Here is a 25123-nt window from a genome sequence, read left to right on the forward strand (position 1 = left end):
TATATATTTAACTTCTGTCTTGTTTATTTTGGGGCTAAATCAACTTCCTTTCTTGTCCAAAGGCATATCCAAATGTTAAAAATATCTCAAGAAAATGTTAAAACAATAATTTCTCCTTTCCTTGAGAAAAGTATTAAGCTTAGTGGAATGTTTACATAGAAGATATGAATTCAAAATTTTATCTCGGTGGATAGTTCTTCTCTACTTGTGTTCATAGAATTAGGACATGACATAGATAATAGAAACAGATAATCTCCATTCGATTCCCAATAGTTATTATTTTGTTTGTTTGAGTCAATCTTCTTCATTGTATTCTACTGATCATTATATTAAACTAAGATTATACCCCTCATTTACATTTCATCAAAATGAAACCAGCAGAAAGACTGGAATCACCTTGTTTACGTTTAAATATTTGATGTCCATGGTTGAGCACAGTTATTAAAAGCCACGATTTGAAATTAAACAACCTAGCTTCAAATCCTGACTCATCTACTTTATAGCTCCTCACCTTTGAAAAGTACTTATACTGTCTGCATATCAGTTTTTTTATCTGAATATTGAGGTTAATTGTAGTACCTATATCACAATGTAGTTATGTGAGCTAAATAAATTAATATTTGTATAATCTTTAAAACAGTGTTTGCCATAAACTCACATATTCGATATTAAGACTTAGTGCTTTTTTATTGGAGACTGTGGCAGTTTGAGATTGTGTTTATAAACTAATCTATTCCTGTGGGTGTGATATCCTTTGATTGCATTCAATTCAACAATCAGAGTTTCATTAGAATGCTTGGAAAAGAATATACAGAGGTAGGTTGGGGGCATGATAATTGCTAAATTAAAAAGGATGTTACTCTTGGAATGAAGCAGTTCTCCTGCTCAGATGGACAGCCTTTTGAGTTTGTTTTACCTTCTGTTATAACTAGCAAATGTTTTTGTGAGTTGATATATCAACATCCATTTTACTTTGGCTAAGCCACTTCTTTAACACTGACATTGGCTGAATTAATAAGGAGCTCTCTAGCCCTGGACCCCAAATTGTTATCTGTGGCCACCACCCATACGACACACACACCTCACCCAAATCCCATAGCCGTTCCTAAATCATAAGCTAACCATCCTGACTAACAACAGACACCCGGTCCTTTTCCCTTTATGGGCGTATTGGCTTTATACTAACCATTCTTGACTCACACAGGAAATCTATGAACCTTTACCCCTGGACCACAAAAATGGTGCAAACCTGCAGGTCCCTCTTGCTCTGCCTGTGTACTTCCACTTGGTGGTTTAGCCACTTGAGCAGTCATGCATCCCATTGACCGTTCATGACATCCTATTATCTTTTGGACCTGTGAGTAACAAACTACATTTTCTTATGCATTATGTCCTGGGTTCCCAATTGTTTTGCGCCTCACCATCACATGCACCCAAACTTAAACCATCTGGAACACCCTTTTTGAGAAATACATCCCATTCTTCTCTCCTTCCCTATCATGACCTATACCTGTATAAGGAGTCCTATAAAGAAAGGTACTTCATTTTTTTAGAGAATTTGTCTTTGCAGATAGCCTGAGAACACAAATCTTGCTCAAATGGACTCATCTTGTAAAAGAAACCCTAAAAGGGTAAATATTAACTTATCTTTAGTGAATTGGTCTTCACAGTTAGGCTATAAACACAAATCTTTAATTATATTGACTCTCCTTGGTCATTTGAAATTTGGTCATTAAAAAACTGTGTTTGCAGGACAAGTCCAGTCAGTCCTGTGATAGATATATATACAGACTGATTTTTAAAAATTCTTGGGACTGATGTAGGAAGTGCTACAATTAACACTGGTTGCCCAGTATTTACTACCTCTGCTTCTTCTACTTACATCTGTAAAATGCATCTCTCTATAGTTTAAGAATTCTTCAAATTTTGTGATAGATGGCTTTCATTACCCTAGCCATTTCATGTTTTAAAATGTTTAGTAGTGACTGGTAGGTAGAATGGTAGATTAGATTCCTGGTTGGTCATCTTGAACTGAATGTATAAATCTGAAATTTAGAGCACATTGGCAGGCTGCGAATAAATATGTTAGGAAAGGGCTAATATCAGAAGCAGATAAATAAAAAGGAAGACTTTATTAGACTAATTAAGAGGCAATAATGACCCAAATGAAGTCAGGAGTACTAGGGATAAAAAAGAATGGGACCATTTGGGAGACACTTGGAAGGAACCTAGATGTTAGATTAGATGATTGGAAGAATAATGATAAGGTAGAAAAGAGGAATCAAGATTTACTTTCCAAGTTACATACAAGGGTAGTCCATAAATGAAACACTCTATACAAAGAATATAGTTGTGATAGAGCATGAGCAGGATGAATATTAGTAATATTTTTAAATGGGTCTTTCCTGGGCTTCAAGTAGTTTCCCAGCATGTATGCCCCATATACTGGTGAATCCTTGAAAAGGACCCAGTAGAGATCTTTAAAGTTCTTTCTGTGTGCAGGTCTCTTCTTTCTGGTACTCTACCCTGAGAACTCGAGCTTTCTAACTGCCTTGGTTTCCCTGGGGAATTGACTCTTTCTCCTCCTCAATTTAGGGTGTCTGCCGGGTTCCACCTGGGTCCCTCTCTTTGCACCACCACCTGTACATTTTCCCAGTGCAGTATACTGTGGCATCATAGGGCTCACCTTATTTGCTTCCTGTGTCTAAGAGATCACTATATTTTGTTGCCTGATGTCCAATGTCAGGACAACTATGCTTCATGTAGTTTGCCCTTTTTTAAAGTGATTTCAAGCAGGAAGGTAAATCCAGTCCTGTTACTCCTTTCGGCAAGAAAAAACATCTGATATATATTTGGTGTCCATCATTTCAACATATTTTCTTTTCTTATATGATTTCCAAATATGATTTGATCCACAATTACTTCAAAGTAGTTGCTTAAAGTTCCAGTTTGACATTTGCTAGTATATTTTTTAATTATTGCCTGAATCTTTCTATTTTTTGTTGATTGTGTCGTTCAGAACATTTAAATTTTCATATAATTTAATTACTTTTGCAAAGACTTTTGAGAGAGGTGTATTAATGTCTCCTAAAATGGCTGCAGTTGGTTTGTTTCTTATTTTTTTTCAATTTTTGAACTATATATTTGGAAACTATGTCATTGGGCTGAATATTTATTTAGACTCTTCCTTATGTGTGGAACTTTCAATCATTGCTCAATATACCTCATTTATAGTAATGTTTTTTTCTTACATTTTACTGAGTTCAGTATTCCATTTTGACTAATACTCTATACCATTTGTATTTTAATAGTTACATCATCTCATGTTTAATTATTGTTTGCACGGAACTTTTTAATACTGTTTTAGTGCAGTCTAAAAAATATAGTCATTAAGTTTAAAAATTTGTGCCAATTAGATTTAAAATCCTATATGCCATATATATTTGAGTTTATATCTGTCATGTTACTATTTGGTTTTTATTTGAGCTATTATACTATTGTTCCTTTCATCTTCTTTCTTGGTTTAATTTGAATTATCATATATTTATATTTTTTGCCTTATTAACGTGTTTATCTTTTCTTTTAATCATTAAAGATAATCATTAAAGATAATGACTTGAATGCTTGACAATACTACATTATGAAAATATTTACTTTTACCAGTTTGTGATAATGCTAGAAATTTTTAGAGTCTTTTAAAACTATTTACCTCCTCTATCCCTTTTCTATAATCAAGTCAGTTTACATATATTTTAAAGAATGCACCGTATTATAATAATTGTTTTTGACAGTCAATATTCAATTAGATTTACTCGCTATTTATGTGTCCCACTGTATTCTTTCCTGTCTCTTTTTCTCTGTTGATAGGGATCAGTTTCCTCCTTGAAGAATTCCTTTGATATTTATTTTAATGCAAGTTGGCTAGGGAAAAAATCAGCTTTTAATTTTTTGAATGTTTTTAATTGACCCCTTTTTTGAAAGATATACTTTGCCAGGTATGGAATTCTAGATTGGTGCCTTTAACTAGGTGACTTTTGTAGTTTTTTCCAATTTTCTAGGTGTTCTCAGGTGGAGTGTTGGTTGTTTTGCCCCAAGTTAACCCATATTACTTGGAACTGTTAAGTTTGTATACATGATTTTGTCACTTATTTATACTGTCAATTGAAGAAGTAAGGAAATGTCTACTTTGTGAAATATAATCCACTATCATTCTTTTCATAATTCTTTTCCCCAAAAGCAAAACTATTATTTTTTTGTTTTCTGGGCACACTGTTTTATTGCTACTGTTGAAATGGATTTTTTTCAATTATAATCTGCATCTGGTTACTGCTCTATATATGAATGCTAATGATTTTTGTAGTTTTTATTTTCTATCTGGCCACTTTTCTAAAGCAACTCATTAACTGTGGATTTCCCATTTTCCCCTTTTGGGTCATTTCAATTTTGCAGTAACATTTATATATACATTAATGTGAAGAAATTATATATTTATAATTATGACTTATTTTATATCTTCCTGGGTATTCAAATATTGTTTAAATCATAAAATGTTCTCAGAAAGATTGTTTCTAAGGGCATCACATTTTTTTCAATAGCTGTTCTAAGTGATATTTCCCATTTTTTACTGGGTTGATTTTTTTAATAAGTAAGTGTATAGTTAAATTTGTGTACTTGTAAACTTCTCCATTCCAATTCATTATTTTTCTGAATTTTTTGAGTTTTAGCAGTAGATAATTATGTCATTGACAACTATAGTTTAAGTTTTATATATTTTGATATAATAAGATTCATCACACAAATATTCAGGATTTTTATCTTTATATAATTTCCATGAAAATACATCCGAGTCCAAAGGCTCAAATATATGAGAATAAGAACCATTATCCTTTTCTTAAAATTCCTATAACTCAACTTAATTTCTATTATGAGTCCCAATTCCTCCCAGAAATTTCCAAGAAATTTTCCTTTTCCAAGAGGTCTTATATAATGTCAAGGCATTTTTTGGGTGTGGGGAATGAGGAATGATGGACATCTTATTCTTTCTACAATAGCGTCACTTAGAAAACCACTGTACCTTTGAGTTTGTGTCATTCAATTGGGCGCATTGCTACAGAGATGTTCTGGAACCCAGTGGCATTTTCCGTAGATACAGAAGTGACAGTGATTCTTCAGTGTCACTCTTTAACATGCTAGGATCATCAGTTCTTGCGGCGGCTTGCTCGGTCGGTAGAGGTGGGGTCTGGCTGCGGACGAGGGGTCGGTCCAGCTCAGGACGAGGGGTCGGTCCCGCTTGGGAAGAGGGATCGGTCCCGCTTGGGACGAGGGGTCGGTCTCACAGGGGTTGCGCAGTTCGGCTGACAGGGTCGCCCGGCAAAGCCGGCAACGAAGGGGTCGCCCGGAGAAGCAGGCGACGAACTGGGGACAAGGGAGGCCAGGCCCTTGTCGGGGGCTCTCAGGACTGGAGGGCGCATGGTAGAAGAACTACCGCGGAGACAAGGTAAACACGCAAGTCCACTTTATTGAGGGAGAGGCAACAGTTTTATAGGGGCTGGGGAAGGCTGATTGGTCGAAGCCATGCCCTGTTCTGATTGGTTGCCGGAGAAAGGTCAGTGGGTGGTACTGGACAGGGGAGGGGTGGTGATTAGGGATTGGCTGTTGCTGTTGCTGGGGGAAGGGGCAGGGTTTAGGGATTGGTGGCTGCTGTTGCTGGGGTAGAGGGCAGACTTGAGTTTCCCGCCCACGCCTGGCTGTTGCTGCTGTTGGGGGGAGGGAAAAGGGCAGACTGGATTTTTCCACCCACGCCTGGCTGTTGCTGCTGTCGGGGGGAGGGAAAAGGGCAGACTGGATTTTTCCGCCCTGTGCCTGCGCAGGGAGAAAGAAGAAGAAGGGTGCCGCCCCACAAGGCATCATGTGGCGCCATCCGGGAGGAGGGGCGGCCGCGGAAGCATGGCTGCCGAGAAGGGGAGACCCGGGGGCACTCTGCGCCCATGCCGAGCTTCCTTCAGGGGTGGTGGTGGGCCCGACCAACCACCCTATTATGGGGGCAGCGGTTTGGAATAGGCCTACGGCGGCCGCTGCCCCTTGCCAGGCCAGCAAACCACACTTCAGCCCGAGGGGTGACTGCTAGTTCTCACTCCATAGTGGAAACCGGAAAACTGTGAACTCAGAGAGTTTTTACATTAGAGAGAAAGTTCTTCCCTGGGATGTTGCTGCAACTACCAGTCCAGTCCAGGAAGTGATTCAAAGAAACGTTTCACTCTTAGATTTCAGACAATTACCTGGGAAGTTTGCCACCTGTCTGATTAGCTTGTTTCATTTCTCATGGACTTATATTGTCTATTCAGTCTTTGCTTCATCTCAGATCTTCCCCACCCCAGATCAAAAAATCTCTGTTTATTCATAGGTTATAGAACTATAAGTCAACAGAATTCTTCATCATTCATTTTCTATGGCCTAGAAAGTTTCTGTTTACTGGAAGAATGAAACTTTTGAAAGACAGATGAAACCATTGACTTTTTTTCCACCTCTGATTTCCACTACATAATTGTTTCCCCAAAGGAATGGTGGCTATGACAAGCAGGAATTAGAAAAAAAAGTAAAGATTATATATACATATATCCTTTCTTATTATGCAAATATATTTTTTTAAAGATTTGTTGTATTTATTCATTCCTCCCTCCCCCTTATTGTTTGCTCGTCTTCTCTTTAGGAGGTGCCAGGAACCAAACCTGGGACCTCCCATGTGGGATAGCAGTGCTCAATCGCTTGAGCCACCTCAGCTGCCTGGTTTGTTGTGTCTCTTATTGTCTTTCTTCCCTGTTTCTCTTTGTTGCATCATCTTGTTGTGTCAACTTGCTGTGCCTGATGGTCACACCAACTCGCCTTCTCTAAGATGCTCCAGGAACCACACCTGGGACCTCCCATGTGGTAAGTAGAAGCTCAGTCACTTGAGCCACATCCACTTCCCCATAACTATGTTTTAACTTATATTTGTTTCTGTTTAATTTTACATATATTTTTCTTTTTTATTAGAGATATTGTAGGTTTACAAAAAATTGTGCATAAAATACAGAGATTCCATAAACTGTCCTATTATTAACACCTTGCATTAGCATGATATATATTTTACAATTGATGAAAGAACATTTTAATACATGTGCTATTAAATATAGTCCATGATTTATATTAGGGTTCATTGTTTGTGCTGTCCATTCTTATGTTGCTTTTGTAAATTTTTATTCAAGTAACATACACACAACCTAAAATTTTTCCTTTTAACCACATTAAATAGATAATCCAGTGCTGGTAATTATATTCACAATGTTGAGGTGCCATCACCACCATCCATTAACAAAGCTTTTTCATCACTCTAAAAGAAACTCAATACAATGTAAGCATTAACTCCCCATTCTTTTACCATGCTGGCCCCTAGTAACTTATAGTTTGTGAATCTATGAATTAGCTTGTTCTAATTATTTCAGATTAATGAGATCACGTATGTCCTTTAGTGTCTGGTTTATTTCACTCAGTATGATGTTTTCAAAGATTACCCATGTTATAACATGTATCCTAACTTTGTTCCTTCATTTAGGGCTGAATAATATTCCATTGTAAGTATATACCATATTTTATCAACTCATCAGTTGAGGGGCTCTCGACAATTGTAAATAATGCCATTATGAACATTGATGTGGTTCATTCAGACTGTCTGTATGCTGGAAATTTATGTTCTTAAATCTGTTTCATTCCTATGTCTGTGAACCTATTGTGGTTGGGATCTTTTGATTAGGTTAACTTGGTTAAGGGTCATTAGATAGGTTACTTCAATGTATGGGACCCCTGTATGATGTTATAAATGTTTGTTTTGTAAGTTCATAACTTTTACTATACACTTAATTGTTTATGTATGTTCATATATAAATGATATAAAGATAATAATAATAGGGCAGGTTAGGGGAAAAATACTTTGTGTAGTAGTAATATTTTGACAATGCTCTTTAATCATTACTTAAAAAGTTTAAAAACAATGTAAGTTATTGGTGGTAGGGGGAGATGTTAATATGTGTTTGTTTGATGTTATATATATATTTTTTGTACGTTCACAACTATTATATGTTTATTGTTTATGTATGTTTATGTATGAATGATATATTTCAATAAATTAACAAAAATAAAACAAAGCATGACCCAAGATGTGGCTTAATTCTCTTACTGGAGTCCTCTATAAACACGATGGATACAGTGAGAGGAGAGGTAGATACTAAATCAGGAAGTGGAAGCAATGAAACCTAGGGAAGAGGGGAAAGATGAGTGGATACTGCTATTTTGCCTTGCCATGTGATGGGTCTAGGATTGCCAGCAGCCAGTCTTTGGGGAGAAATTGTTGCCTGATTATGCTTTGATGTGAACATTTTTCTCAGCCTCAGAACTGGGACCAATAAATTCCCTTTGTGAAAGCCAATCCTTGATGCCAAGCAGCTTTTAATATGCTTTCTGGCCATTTGTTTATTTCTTTAATGATATGTCGGTTCAAGTTTTTTGTCCATAATTAAATTGCATTGTCTTTTTGTTGTTTAGTAATAGGATTTCTTTATATATGATTGATATTAAACCCTTATAGACTATGTGGATTCCATATATTTACTCCCATTTTGTAAGTTGTATTTTTACTTACATAATCAAGTTATTTGATATGCATATGGTTTTATTATGAGGAGGTCACATTTATCTATTTTTTCCTTTGGTTGCCAGAATCTTGGGTGTAAAGCCTAAGAAATCATTCCTAATACAAGATCCAGTGAGTACTTCCCTATGTTTTAATCTAGGAATTTTATAGTTCAAGTTCTTACATTTAGGTCTTTGATCCATTTTGATGTGATTTGCGTATTTGTTGTGAGTTAGACGTCTACTTTAATTCTTTTGTCTGTGGACATCCACCAGAGTCCTGGGCTATTCTCTGTTTTTATACAGTTTTTCCTCCCTTGCAGCTGAGACATTTAGCTTTACTGCCATTCTCTGGTACATCTTTTCCTCCCAGCTTTCAGTCGTGTGTTTCTCTGCTGTTCAGTGGCTCAGATCTCCCTATTTTGTATCTTTTGCTCCTGTAACTCTTGTGTTAAGGGAACTAGACCTGCACCTCAGGTTTGTCCTCAGAACCAAATAAAAGAGCTACAAATACGTCCAATATTCATTTATGTTTACCATCAATTCAACTTTGAGGACTCAGAATGAGAACACACCCAGCTTACCAGATTTCCGCATGGTTGAATAAAGCTTCAGGAAAATATCCTAAATATGCAGACATGGATCACTAAAGCACCAGTGGATTGCTAAACAACTTCTATAGTTGGGTCCGTAATCAGAGATTATGCTAAATGATGCTTGGATAAGGGAGTCACTGCTGAGAGTTGCATAAATGGTGACATGGATCTGAGCACGAGGGAGATTCTGGACTGGTAAACTTGTCCCACCATTATCCTACAATTTTAAATTTTTCATTTTTAAAATTTTTAAAATTTTTCATGATTCAGTGTTAACTGAGTAGTCCTCCAAATTCACTCATCCTGCATGTTTCTAAGACAGTACTCTCTACCCTTTTATTTAGATATCTCTAAGAGGGAACATTCACGATGTTGTCTTACCACACCATCTTGATGATGTCACTTTCTTCCTATAACATTTTGAATTACACATTTGCAAAGATACAGTGATTCTTGAAGGAAAACAAAGATTCTCTATGTTAATTATTAATTATGTTATCCCACCCTACACCTTACTACCTAACTTGCTATTTTGTCCTTAGTAATAAATCTTGATTCACGACTTTCTGTTAAATTAATTTGGATTGATTACAAATATGATATGATGTAATATACCAATTAAATATTAAAATATAGATTTAACTCAATGAAATTGACTTACAGTATGTCTGATCCAACAAACAAAACCATTTTATTGACCAGGGAAAACACTGCTGGATTTTAATATTCAATTGGAAGAACTGTCATGCTACACAATATTTTGTAGCAAATATTGCTTTCAGTTACAGACTATTCTATTCCAATAACTGCATTCTAATCCAATAATTTCATAGAATATGTAGTTTCACTTTTTGTTCACACAAATTTTTTGTAAATGTTTTTTTGATCTCATTTTAAAATTAAGAATTGATAAGTTTAAAATAAAATGTCTTGTATTCATTTTGATTCTCAAACATTGACTTAGTTTTTCTAGTCACAATTCGATTGATTTTAGTCTAAGTGTCTTTTTATAAAGGCTCTCTCAAAGAACACTCTCAGGAAAATTTTAAAAAAGATTTGTTTTGGGACTTTGCACAGAAGTGCTATGCCTCATTGAATGTGTTAAGATTCCAGTCTCCTTTATATTGTAAATGCACAAAACAAATAAAAATTAGTCAAGAGTAAATCTAAGCTTGGTAAATGCCAATAACAGGGGTTGAGGTGGAGGTGGAGAAAAAGAGATTAGGCAGCAAATAAAAAATGAACATTCGCAAGGAAGAACAGGACAAAAATAAAATCTTCCTATATAATTAGTAAATGAAGTCAAAACTAAACTATGACTATGAGCTAAGAAGAAAGCAAAATTCAAAACACAGTATCAAGCCAGTTTCCTCTTTCCAAATATGACATTCAGGATTTTCAAAACAGAGCACATGTCTTCTAGAACCACAGTATCTTCCTGTTGGCTTTGCATGAATGACAAATGATATCAATTGTATCGACAAATGGATGTACTTATCTGTTTTAAAATTAAATGTAACGTACAAAACATGAAAGAGGAGCTAACTCATGGTAAATCAGCTGCTTAATATACCATTTAGGTAAGACAAAATGATTGAGAAGAAAAATTAAATTTCATATGATAATATATTTTTGAAGTCGCTTGTTTCAGTTTTCAACATCTTAATGGTGCATTACAACAGAATAGCAACTTTGATATGATATTTGTAGTAAGTCTTTAAATTTTTCCATTGTCTTTCATTCAAAAGAATCACTGAGTGCTTTGCAGAAGGCAGGATATCTGCCTTATCCACCTGTGTTGGATAAATTGTGTGCCCCTGTTCAGACATTTTCTTGATCTTTGTCTGCATTCTGGTGGCTGTGCACCCATTGTAAATAGGACTTCTTGATGATGTTAGTTTAATTAAAGTGTGGCCCATCTGAATCATGTTGGGCTTTAATTAAGATTACCGGAGTCCTTTATAAGCAGAATGAAAGTCAGACATAGGGACAGAAAGCCACAGGAAGAAGCTGGAAGGCAACAGAATCTAGAGAAGAAAGGAGAAGACATAACCATGTGCATTTGCCATGTGATAGCTGAGGACCAAGAGTTGCCAACAGCTAGGCCCAGGATGCCACAGTCTTTGGGAGAGAGCATCAGGTTACTGATACTCTATTTTTGGTTTTGCTTAGCCGCGAAACCATGCACCAATCTGTTTTTAAGCCAACCCAATGTATGGCATTTGTTTTAGCAGCCAGGAAACTAAAGTAACACATGCGTTAGTTTGCCAGGGCTGTGCTACAAAAAATACCTTGAGATGGGTTGGCTAAAACAGCAGAAATGTATTGTTTCACACTTTTGGAGTCTAGATGTCTACATCAAATGATCTGCAGGTCAGGCTTTCCCCTGGAGTCTGTAATGTTCTGGTTCTGGCTTGTAGGCAACCCTTGCAGTGCCTTGACTTGTGGATTTATCTCTGCCTCTATCGCAAGATTCTCTCTCTCTCCCTCTTTCTCTGACTGACAAGGCCTACCCTGAATCAAATTGGCTGAATCCAAACAGGATCTTCAAAGGTCCTATTTACAAATGAGTTCACAAGCACAAGATCAGTGTAGAGACACTGAACATGTATTTATGGGGGACTTTATTCAATCCATGACACCACTGCTCAAGAGAAGTTACCCTTAGTTTGGACAACATAAGATTCTCTACCAATTATATTTCAGCGCAACGATGAATAACTTATAAATTTGAAGCACAGCTGGAATTTTACTGGATAGAATACTATTTTCCCATACACAAAGTCATGGGTTCAATTCCAGGTCCCCTGTACCTTAAAAAAAATAATTCACTTTTCTATTTCTTGTGTTCAGATTGTAGAATATATGCACAGTCTATTCTGTTATATGTGTTATAATTGCTATAATCATTTTATACTTGCCCATTGTTTTTTTCCTCGCTATATATATTATATATAGCGAGAAAACTATTTTATTTTTTGTAATGTGATCGCAACAGGCCTCCATGGTGTTCTCAGACTATGCAATTTTTAAATGCATATTCCTCAAATCCTTAAATCAGATTCCTAAAATATTGAAGAATGCTTCTGGTGGTATCACAGTCACACCAAACTAATAGAAAGCCAGATATATGCTTTTCCCATAGAAGCCATCTAATTTACATCATTTCTTAGAGAGGTAGCCGACATTTCTGCTCACAATGAACTAGGAATAGTACTTGGTGATTGCTCATTAATATGAATTAGATAACACTCTGGAAGCCATTTGGTTTCCTTGCTTTCTTTTGTCTGGACAGAGAAATCTAAGTTAGGATCTAGATGCAAATGCCATTTAATTTCCTGATTTATCATCTTATATTACATAGACTTGGAGTTATATTCAAAATGATATTATGTAACCCAATGAAGCACAGCACAACCTGTCATTTCCTAATATTATAAGATATGATGTATTGGAAATCATTTAAAGTAATCACTTCAATTCAGGTTGGGTACCTCCTATTGATTCATGTGGTTTCTTATCCTGAATTAATTTTAGTAAGAGTAAAACAATGTTAGTAGAATGAAAACTCCTCTAAAATCTTGGTAAGTAGACTGAATTATGTCATGTGTTTTCTATAGCTTTATTCTTACATTGAATGGATGCAAACATCTATTTGAATAGAAGTATGAATTCTTTCTTGTCACTTTTTCTTCTTACCTTCTTCACATCTTTAATTTTTCTTTAGAGGTTTAAATGAGACATAGCAAAAAATCAGTAAAGAAAACAATGGAGTTATGCCCTATATCAATTATTTAGGAATGAGCAATTTTTAAATATTGCAATCTCACCTGACTTAGTATGACATGAGGAAACTTATTTCCTTGGTGACAGCTAAATTATGGTAAAATAATAAATCTGTTTAGAAAGAAAGAGGTAGGACCATGCAATTTTTCTGGCAACATCTAATTAAAGGCACTTACTATAAATAATTTGTATTAAATTTTATAAAACCATCTTATATATACTTTTATATCCTTAATCTACATGAATGAGACTTAGCAACTTTTTAGCAACTTTTCAAACCTGGTTATTTCTCATATGGAATGAATGTGAAAAATAATTTTTAAAGAATAGAGTTGTCCCTCAGATATTTTTTGCTTGTCTTGAGATTGTTTGTTTGTTTGTGTATTTTTGTTTTTCTTCCATAAAGTGAAGTCAACAGACTCTTCCTCTGCATTTGGTATATTTCCAGATGGAGATATATGTTTCTTGAATTTCAGGAGCTAACTATAGAAAGTAGTGTGTCTATATCTGTTACCCTCATATATCCCTTTCCAGGTGTGTTCTTTTGTGTACAAAATCAAGAATGTATGCTGCATAATGATGAAACCTGGAGTACCACTCTGTTTTGGCTATATACCCAGATTTAAAAGTTTTCTCAGGTTGTTAAAAAACAGAAACATTATGATTATTAAATTGTTTTTTATTATTAGAAAACTTGTGGGTTTACAGAACAATCATACATAAAATACAGAATTCCCATGAACCAACCAACACTTTGAATTGGTATGGTACATTTGTTACAATTGATGATAGCACATTTTTATATTTGTACTGTTAAATATAGTCCATGGTTTAACTAAGGATTGTGTAGTCTAGTTCCATGGGTTTTATTTTTAATTTTTATTGTTACTATATATTCAATCTAACATTTGCCCTTTTAATCATATTTAGATATATATTTCAGTGCTGTTAATTATGTTCACTATGTTGTGTTACCATCACCACCATCCATTACCAAAACATCTTCATTAATCCAAATAGGAACCCTGTACATTTTAAGCCTTAACCTCTTATTCCCTATCTCCACCCAGTCCTCAGGCAATCTATATTCTAGAATCTGACTCTGTGAGTTTGTTTATTCTAAGTACTTCAAATCAATGACATCATACAATATTTATTCTTTTGAGTTTGGCTTATTTCACTTGATGTCTTTAAAGTTCATTCCTATTGTTGCATGTATAAAGACTTCATTCATTTTTTATGGCTGAATAATATTCCATTTATGGTGCCCATAAACAAACACAGTACAAACACTAAGGACACTCCTCTCCTGAGCTCAACACTAAACCAGGTAATCTATAGATACATATGTATTTTTTCTTCTTTCTAGCTTGTTAACTCTTATTTTGTCCAAATATAATCAAATAAAAATAGTAATAAAATAGGCAGGAATACCTATTTGTAATTAAGTTTGTGTATCAAACAGTCATAAGGTGGATGATTGCTCATTCACCCAGAATAAAACATTTCCAGAATTATAAAAAAATGATTTGCTCTTATTTTTCACATCACATGTTTTAATGGTTGAAATGATAGAGTTGAAATGATAGTGAGGGCCCATAAACTGAGTTCACGTAAATCTGATGTACATTTATCGAGGAAGTACACATGTAAAGCAAATTCTTGAAAGAAAAAGGAAAAATGAGAATTTGGCACTGTCTTATAACTTAACTCTCTTTAAAACTGAAGATACTTAAATATATTCAGATGCCCAACATTACTGAAAATTCAGGATGTCCTCCAGCAACTAAACCTGACAGTATGCTCCTTCAATTTCAGTAACACACATAGCCCAAGACCTCAGAATTCACATTATGAAATTATTTCACAATAAGTCATCATGATTATAGTCCTATAGTTTTAATCTTAACAATAAATTAAAATAAATTAAGGGCTCTGTTTTAGAGTAAATTCTTTTTATCAAGTGCACAAATCTTAAGTGTAAGTAAGGTTTAATGCATTTTTACAAAGCAAATACACCTAAATAAGTACATATCAAGATTAAGAAACAAAATTACCAACACTTCTGAAGTCTCCTGTTTGATTCCTCAAAGTAGATGTCCTACCCTAAAGGTGACCAGTAGCCTGTCTTCTATTTAGATCAGGATTCTTAATCATTTTTGTTCCACAGATCCTTTTGCTAGCCACGTGAAAACCATGGACCCCTTACTAAGTCCACACTGTTCTGTGTTTTATTTAATATATATATCACACCCGCACCAACATGTCCCCACAAGAATAATGGTTTGTTTACTTTGAATTCCAGCTCATGGACTCCTTGTTAAGAACCCCTGATTTAATAGATTTTATTCACCTTTTTTTTTTCATTTATTTAAATGGAGTCTTATAGCACGTGTTTATTTATGTATGGTTTCTTTTGCTCAACATCACACTTGTGAGATTCATCCATGTTATTAAATGTGGTTTGTTAATTATCCAGTCTGGATCTAAATATATCACAGCTGTATATATAGTATATTTAGTTTAATATAAATATACCAGAGTTCATTTATCCATTCTAACTGTAGACTGACATTTGGGCAATTTCCAGTTTGAAGCTATTACAAATAATGCTGCTTTTTACATTATTGCACATATCATTTGTTGGGATGACGTATGAATTTTTATTGAATATATATTTAAAGTTGTAATCATCGGACCATAGGCTACACATTTAGCTTTACATGGATGTAGCAAAGGAGTTTTCTGTAGTGTTTAATACCAATTCACCTCTACCATTAAAATTTCTACCAGCAGTATGGATGGTTTTAGGTCCTATGTAAAGCTTGGCATGCTCTGTTATTTATTTATTTTTATGGCAAGCAAAGGAGTAAAGAGTTTATTAAGAAACAGGAAAAGGAAAAAAAAATACACCACCCCAGACATGGATGTGGGCATACTATAGGGTGAGACGCATGTGGGGCCCCAATCTAAGCTTTTTTAAGACTTTTCCTCCTTCCCTTTCCTAATGTTGTTTTTAATTAAATCATTTTAGTGGTATAAAACTCCATTTCTTTATTGAAAAAAATAAAGAGCCTACTTTCATATGTTTATTGGCCAATTGGAAGTGTTCTTTTATGATGTTCCCATTTACAATATGAACAGCAAATAGATCTCCTACTTTGTGGACTATCAATTTCCTAATGATTTTTTTTGTTTCCTGTTTATGAAATATTTTCCAAACAAAAGATGATGCTGAAGACATTCTCCTGCTATTTATTTTTAAAAGTTTAATTGTTTTGATGTTTCTATCTTGATCTGCTAAATATCTGAAATCAAATTATGAATAGCTTGAGATAGTATTCTAGATTTACTTACTTTCTAAGCTGGATTTTTTTTGAATGCTAATTGACCGTCCTGTCCTCCACAGCACTGCACTTTCACCTGTCTTATCAATCTATTGACTGCATACATATTATCTGATTCTGGACTTTCTATTTGGTTGCATTTTTCTATTTGTCTGATATTTCCAACAATAAAATAGCTTTGAAACTACTTCAGTTTGTTAGTTTGGATAACCTATATTAAAAATACTTCAACCTAGGAAGCAGAGGTGGTTCAAATGATTGGGGTCCTGTCTATCATATGGGAAGTTCAGGGTTTGATTCCCGAGACTTCCTGGTAAGGGCAAGCTGGCCAGAGTGGAGAGCTGGCCCACATGGAGTACTGGACGACAAGGCGAACTGGCCCGAGCAGAGAGCTGGCACAGTAAGATGGTGCAACCAAAAAGAGACATAGAGGAGAGACAATTAGAGACACAACAGAACAGGGAGCTGAGGTGGCACAAGAGACTGAGTACCTCTCTCCCACTCCGGAACTTCCCAGGATCAGTTCCCAGTGCCACCTAAAGTGAAGGCAAGCAGACACCAAAGAATACATAGTGAATGGACATGGAAAGCAGACCAGGGAGGGGGGATAAATAAATCTTTAAATAAACAAACTTCAACCTTGTTATTCAGCTTGAAGAATGTTTTAGCAATTCCTGGCTTTTTGCATTTTCACAATTATTTTAATAATAAGATTGATAAAATTAAGATTAAAAACCTTCATATATTTTGATCAAGGTGACATTGAAACTAAATCCAAACTTACTTATAATGACATATTTGCATATTGGACCTTTTCTCTATAAAAATGGTACATTTATTTATAGTATTACATGGTTTTATGTGTTGAGGTATTACATATTTTGTGAAATTTATTCCTCCTTGTTTCATGCTATTTGAAGCTATTTTAAATAACAGTGTTATTTTCTTATCATTTGTTGCTGGAACAGAGAAATAAAGTAATAAATTGATTATTGATTTTGATGTTTTATCCAATTAACTTGATAAATTCACATATTGATTCTCCCAAAAATGCACGTTCAGGTCCAACCCCTGGTCCTGTGGGTGTGAACTCATTTGTAAGTAGAACCTTTAAAGATGTTTTTAGTTTAGATGTGCCCAAATTGAATGGGTGAGGGCACCTTAATCTAACACGGCTGAAATCTGTGTTAGCAAAGGAAATGGGCAGCAGGAGAAACAATGGGAGCAGCCAGAAGCTGGAAGTCAACAGAACCTGCAAGAGAGAAGATGCCACCATGTGTACTGTTGTCAGAAAATCCAAGGAACCCCACAGGTTGTTGACAAACCAAAAGATACCAATCCCAGGAAAATGCAGCCCCTCTGGCCTCTGAAACCATGAGCCATTAAATTCCTGTTGTTAAACCATTCCATCATATGATATCGAAAGCAAAGAGGCTAATCTACTCATAAAATACTTTGGCTTGAAATGCAATAAAATTGAAAAGAGACTTAGAGCATAATTTTCTCTCTCCCAGTTATCTATAAACTTTCCACTCTTAATTAACATAGTTTATGATATTTGCAGTAGGGTTTTGTAGATACATCTCTTTCCAGTTTGTTGAAAGATTTTTTAAGAATCAGTATGAAGAGGAATTACATTTAATCAAATAATTATGTTGCATCTTAAATGATCTTAAATATTTTTCCTTTATTCTGTTAATATGGCAAATTTATTTGATTTGTTTTCAAATGTTGTAACATTTTTACATTCCCAAAATAAATCAAATTGGTATTGATATATTATTGTTTTGAAAAGGCAGTATGGTGAATTGGCTAAGAGCACAGATTATGGAACAAGATTCACTGAGTTCAAATACAAACTTTAATATTTAGTAGTTTTTGAAGAATTGGGAAACAAATTTAACCTTTGTTTCTCAGTGTCATCATTTGCAATATGGTTATAATATTACTACTCATATTAGACAGCTATTGTGAAGTTTATATTAGCATGTCTAACACATGGTTACTGTATTTAAAGCATTTAGAATGGTGCCTGGCACATAGTAGGCCCTATTAATGTGTTAATAATTATTATATTATTATTTAATAATTATTATATTATTATTTAATAATAATATTATCATTTCTAAAATTAATTGCTTGTTTTCCATAACCAATTTCAAATAAAATAACATCTATAGCTCTCTTTCAAAGCAAGTGAATTTGAGAATTATTATTATTATATTATTATTTATTATTTTTATATTATTATTTATTATATTATATTTTATAATATAATATTATTAAATTATTATATTATTATTTATTATATTATTGTATTATATTATATTATATTATTATATATTTATTTTATTATATTATTATTTAATTATTATATTATATTATTATTTAATAATATTTATATTTTTATATATTTATATAAATATATATTTTTATATATTTATATATAAATAATAAATAAAAATATATAATATATATTTTTATATAATTATAATATAATAATATAATATATATAATAATATATTATTATATTATTATTTAATAATAATATTATCATTTCTAAAATTAATTGCTTGTTTTCCATAACCAATTTCAAATAAAATAACATCTACAGCTCTCTTTCAAAGCAAGTGAATTTGAGAAAATGAAATACCTTGAAAAGAACTTGTAATTCTTATCTATTAAAAGAAGAATCAGCATGAGTTCTCTTAAACAGAAAATTAATACATATATCAATTTATGTGTATTGTTATCCTCTACAAGTATCCATAATTATCCCATATCTGTGGTTATAACAATTATGAAAATTGAACCCAGAAGCAAGATTCTAATGAATTGTACCACAGAAGAAAGGTCTTACATCTAGATTAGGTGATTGGTTTTGAAGATTTTAGGGTGCTATAATTTTATTATAGTTTAATTTTTGTAAGTTGGTTTAGGGGGAGATAGTAAGAATATTATCTATACTCGCATTTTATTTGAATTGTGTCTACTTCTTATAAAAATGTCCATGCTATTAGAGCTCACTTAAAAGATACTGTTTGTGATTCTTTTTTTTATAGAGCAGCTATTTATTTTTCTTATGTTTTTACATTTAATACCTTTCGATATAGTTAATTTTAATGATCTATAAAAATTAAATTGGTTTAGTTAATGAATCACTGAATTATTATGTTAAGAATTAGAAATATTTAGTATTCGTGTGATATAGAACAGAATTTTCCTTGCCATTGCAAGCTCGTCAGCATCAGAGGGCCAGAGTTCAGTAGGTGAGTCACTTTGACAGATGTGGTATCTAGTGAGAAGGTTATTACCTGAACAAACAATGGAAATAGTTTCAGTTTTCTTTTTACTTTGTATGGAGATGTTCAAGCAGCTTCACTCTTATAAGATTTCTTGACTTCATTATGTTTTTCCTATTCCCTAAATCATATTCTCCTTATTAAAATTTAACAACTTTCTGCCTTCCTCTGTCTTCAATACATGAGACTCCAAGGCTTTCACAAAACTTTTTTTTTTTTTGAAGATTTATTTATTTATTTATTTAATTCCCTTCCCCTCCCCCAGTTGTCTGTTTTCTGTGTCTTTTTGCTGCTCTTCTTTCTTTGTCCGCTTCTGTTGCCGTCAGCGGCACGGGAAGTGTGGGCGGCGCCATTCCTCGGCAGGCTGCTCCCTCCTTCGCGCTGGGCGGCTCTCCTTATGGGTGCACTCCTTGCGTGTGGGGCTCCCCTACACGGGGGACACACCTGTGTAGCACAGCACTCCTTGCGTGCATCAGCACTGCGCTTGGGCCAGCTCCACACGGGTCAAGGAGGCCCGGGGCTTGAACCGCGGACCTCCCATATGGTAGACGGAGGCCCTAACCACTGGGCCAAAGTCCGTTTCCCCACAAAACTTTTTGCTTTGTATTGGGCAAATTCTATCAATCCTGTTAATGTTGGAACATTTCTGTCTTTCTCAAAATTTGTGATGGTGTTATATTTTTATCTTTTTCAGTTTGTCAGGATTTTTCTCATTGCTTAGAGAACAACAATGTGCAAATACAAAACTAAGTCTTGATAGTATACGTGAGTAATGCACGTTGCAGCAAACTCATGAAACAGAGGTCAGCGAGAGCAAAGTTTAGGGCCTATAACTACTAGAGGGGCTTTTTATTAAATAAACACTCTCTGTATTTCTGTTTTTTACAATCTGAATTATCATGATGACTTTCTGCTTAAAGAGGTCTGTGGAAGGGGTATATTGATAGACCTTTCTGAGTTGGCAAAAAACATAAAAACATTTGTGTCCCATGTAAATGCTCACCAGAGGGTGACTTCAGCAGAGGGAAATTTTAATAATGAAGTGGCGTAGATGGCCCTCAGTGTGGCTAGCAGTCAGGCTCTTTCCCCAGCCAATCCAGTCAAGTGACTATGGTGTTAGGAATGGTGGTTATGCATAGACTCAGCAACATAGACTTCCCCTCACCAAGGCTGACTTACCTCCAGCTACTGTTGAGTGCCCAATCTGCCAGCAGCAGAGACCCATATTCATTCCCCAATATGGCACCATTCCGCAAGGTGATCAGCCTACTGGAACCTGGTGGTACGTTGATTACATTGGACCACTTCCATTGTTGTAGAATTTGAGAGAGGTTCAATTATTTGTATATAAAGAGGCCAGGACTCAGGAATGATTTTGAGAAGGAAAAATGGTTTATTGACGGTCGGCCGGACTCGGGAGCTTTCTGTTTGAATCCCGAGCCCGGAACAAGATTTTTGAGTCCTTCTTATACAGAGAGGAAAGGCCAAATGGTTCTTTTGTTTCAGTTTTCAATAGGCTTAAATTAGCATATATATCTTCCACATCTTAGGTAAGCTTTTAGCATGGACTTCATACATTCTAGATAAGCTTTTAGCATATTTGGTTTGCATTTTCCCTGAATACTTAAAGTTTATAGACCTTGCATTGTTAAACTGTTTCCTGGGAATGGAGTCGTTGCCATGGTCACTAAGGACAGGACTGCAGCCTCTTACCGTCTCACATCCACAAATCAGACAGCTTAGGTCATCTCTAAAGAGACAAAGAGCCTCCTACCCATAACCCACATCAGTACCACTTGGGGAGCATGTGCTTCCCATACAGGCAACTCTAGGCCCTGCTAGTCTGAATGTGCTAGCTCTTAAGAAATTAATTCACCTGGGAAGTTTCTGCTTCCACACCATCATTTCAGACTCATTATACCAAAAGACCTGCAGGTGAAAAAGAAGGTTGTATTTTGATCATCAGAATGAAGTAGAGATGTTATTACATTCAAGTGGTACAAAATTTAGAACACAAAAAACATACTGAAGTTCTCCTAATACTGCCCAAACAAGCCTTGACAGTAAATAGATGATTTCCACCTAGAGTCAGAGAAGAACGTGATGACCATTATCTCAGATTTTGTAGGAATGTGCGCTGATCAAACCAACAAGGACGCCATCTGGACTAGCAGAGGTTCTACCTGAAAGGTAAGGAGAATCTAAAATTCTATGTGTATTAGGGTTAGTGAAGAATATCAGTTGCAGCCCTGATATCAAGTTGTGGTGGTAGGGGTTGTAATTTCTCTCATTAAGCTTCCTTTTTTGTAAGTTGCATCAGAAAAAGAGACCAATCAAATCCTGGAGCAGTTGTGCCCAAATAGGGTAAAGTTTTTATGCAAAGGGACTTGTTCCAAGAATTGCAATGAGTGGAATGGATTAATATTATGGTTTCTGCCCAGTTTCCTGATTCTTAGACTGAGGCACTCATTTCCTATGGTTTGGAATGATGTCATCTGATACCTCCTCACAGCTCTATCGCACCTTAGGAATTGCCATTGGTCCATTTCATCTTCCTAATTCAAGGTTACAGCTCTTCCCTGAAGTCATTCTATACCCAATGACTGGTACATGAGGGTTCAAGTACTTATGATCATACCTTTACAGAAAAAAAAAAATTAAAGTGCTATTCCATGTACTTCAGAAATAGTAACTTTTATACTACGAGGTATGAAAAATTATTGTTAGTGTGTTTTCATGGGGTTTGTTGTTATACTTTAATTCACCTCATTCAGGAAAGCCTACTCATTACTTAGAAAGACTTAATTCCAAATAATGCCAGAGTAATAAATTAGTTAGAATTATTGTGTTATACCTAAATTCTTATTTCATGATGTGATAGTACCCTCCCACTTATATTCTGAGTATGATCTTTCTCTGAGTTAGTCATGGAAAAATATCTCAAACTGTAGTTATAAATGGTTTTGAATATTTGACATGCCAAACTTGAAAGAGGATAATGATAATTTTATCTGATTGTTTTCATGTTCATTGTTGTTCTTTTTTTTTTCCAGCCAATGTATTCACTAGGATTTTTTTTTCATCTGCAAATAATGTAAAATTACAAACCAACTGACTTAAACAAGGTGGGAATTTAATATCTCATAAGAAGTTTCATCCTACCCAAACATGCCTTGACAGTAAAAGGGCAACATTGTTATACAGATGCATGATTAATTAGTTAATATCTTTCAAAAATATGTTTTGGGAAGCAGATGTGGCTCAAGTAACTGAGCTCTCACCTACCATGCGGGAGGTCCCTGATTCCATTCGCAGTGCCTCCTAAAGAAGATAGTGAGCTGACAGGATGAGCAGGTGCAGCAAGCTGATGCAACAAGAGATTCATGAGGAAATACATAGTGAGAGACCCAACAAAGCAGGGAGTGGCAAGTAACTCTGGTTCAGTGCAAATACCTCTGGGTATTTTTATGAAAATTTTTATAGCAGCTTCATTCATGATTGCCAAAAAATGAAGAAAATGCAAAAGTGAAAAACTGTTTAATGGATGAATATACATTCATAGAATTGTATTCTATTTAGCAATAAATATAATGATCTACCTATACCTGAAACAACATGGATAAATCTAAAAAGCATCATGGTAAGTGAATGAAACCAGACTCAGCAAGTGATTATGAGGATTAAAGGCAGTGACTTTTTTTGACTTTTTAGTGTATGCTTGTATTTGTTTCCTACTGCAGTGGTAACAAATTACCTCAAATTTAGGGGCTTATATGTACAACAAAAGTATTTTCTCACAGTTCTAGAAATCAGAAATCTGAAATAATTCTCACCAGGCTAAAATCAAGGTGTTGACAGGGCTGCATTCTCTTCTAGAGGCTCTAGGAGAGAATCCATTTCCTTGCCTTTTCCTCCATCTAGACACCATCAGCATTCTTTGCTTTGTGGGTCCCCTGTCTCCATCTTCAATACCACCATTATCACATGTAACTCTCTTCCATGGTCAAGCTCTTTCTCTTGTCATAGGCCTGAAAGATTCTTGAAGGTTAAAGATCCATGCAATTAAAAGAGGCCCGCCCAGACTATCTAGAGATCTTCCCATTCTTAGCCTTAAGCATGTCTGCAATTTCCCTTTGCGATGTTAGATAACATATTCATGAGTTTCAACAATAAGGCTATATATATCATCTGGGGTCCAGTATTATTCACTCTACCACACCCAAGGACAATTCCCCTTAATACAAAGAAAGGTGATTAAAAGCAAATACATTCACAGTTGAAAAATATATGGAAAAATTTCATCTGTAAAAGAAAAATTATAAACAACATTTTTGTAAAGCTTGTTCTGCAATTTTTGTGTGATTATATTTTTTAGAGGTAAAAATTTCCAGAATACCTGATCTCTAAAGAATTCAAAGGTGTCAAAGAATTGTTGTCACTGTTTTGAATTCAGGAAAAGTAGAGATTTTGTTCCTGAGTAAATTACTAATGTGTACAAAATGTAGGCTGTTTTAGCATGACTCAATCAATAAACTAACAGAAACAAAGAACATCTCTGGTATACAGGAGAGCTATAAAATAAAGGGATTTTTGAAGTCCTTCTGAATAAAATAAGTTGAACATATTTGGGATTAGCAAGGTAATTTACAATATACTTGTTTTACAATTATAAGTGATTTGCATACTTTTATACTACAGAGATCACATCTTTTAGTGTAACTGCACAGAAAACTCTCCAAATGCTCACTCTACATTTATTGAACACTAGTTAATGGGATTTTCCTTCAATTAATTGTAAATTAAATTCTTCTAATTGCCTTTGTCTCCTAGAACTTCTCTAACAAAGAACTACAAGTTTTGGCTTAAAACGAAAGGAAATTATTGTCTCTTAATTCAGGAAACCAGAAGTCCAAAATCAGTATTCCCAACAGGTAATGCTCCCTCACGCTTCCTCTGAATTCTGCAGGGAAGAATTTGTTCTCTCTGACTTCTGGAGTTCTAGGCTCAGTCATCACATGGCTTTCTCTCCTTTTGTGCCCACTTCCCCTTCTTATAAGGACATCTTTCATATGTAATTAGGGTAACCTAATATTAATGAATACCATCTTCAAAATTCCTTCTTCTAAATAAGGTCACAGCCAGAACCAGGGTTAGAACTTTAACATGTCTTTTTCAGAGGACAAAGCTCAACTCATAACACTAATCCACCTGTTCTATAGTTTTTCAGTGATGCCTTGTAGAGAAGTGATTAATTCATTTGTGTGTCTTTGATACTGAGGCAAATTCTTCCAAAATTCTTCATTGCCTACAGCTCTCTGAGGTTTGGTAGGGTGTTACTCTTATTACCTACAGTTTGAAGAATTATTACAGAACCTAAAAACCTTATTGTGGTGCCACGGTTTACATCCAATACCCTACTTAAAATCTC

The sequence above is a fragment of the Dasypus novemcinctus genome, chromosome 4, assembly GCF_030445035.2.
Source record: "Dasypus novemcinctus isolate mDasNov1 chromosome 4, mDasNov1.1.hap2, whole genome shotgun sequence".
NCBI lineage: Eukaryota > Metazoa > Chordata > Mammalia > Cingulata > Dasypodidae > Dasypus > Dasypus novemcinctus.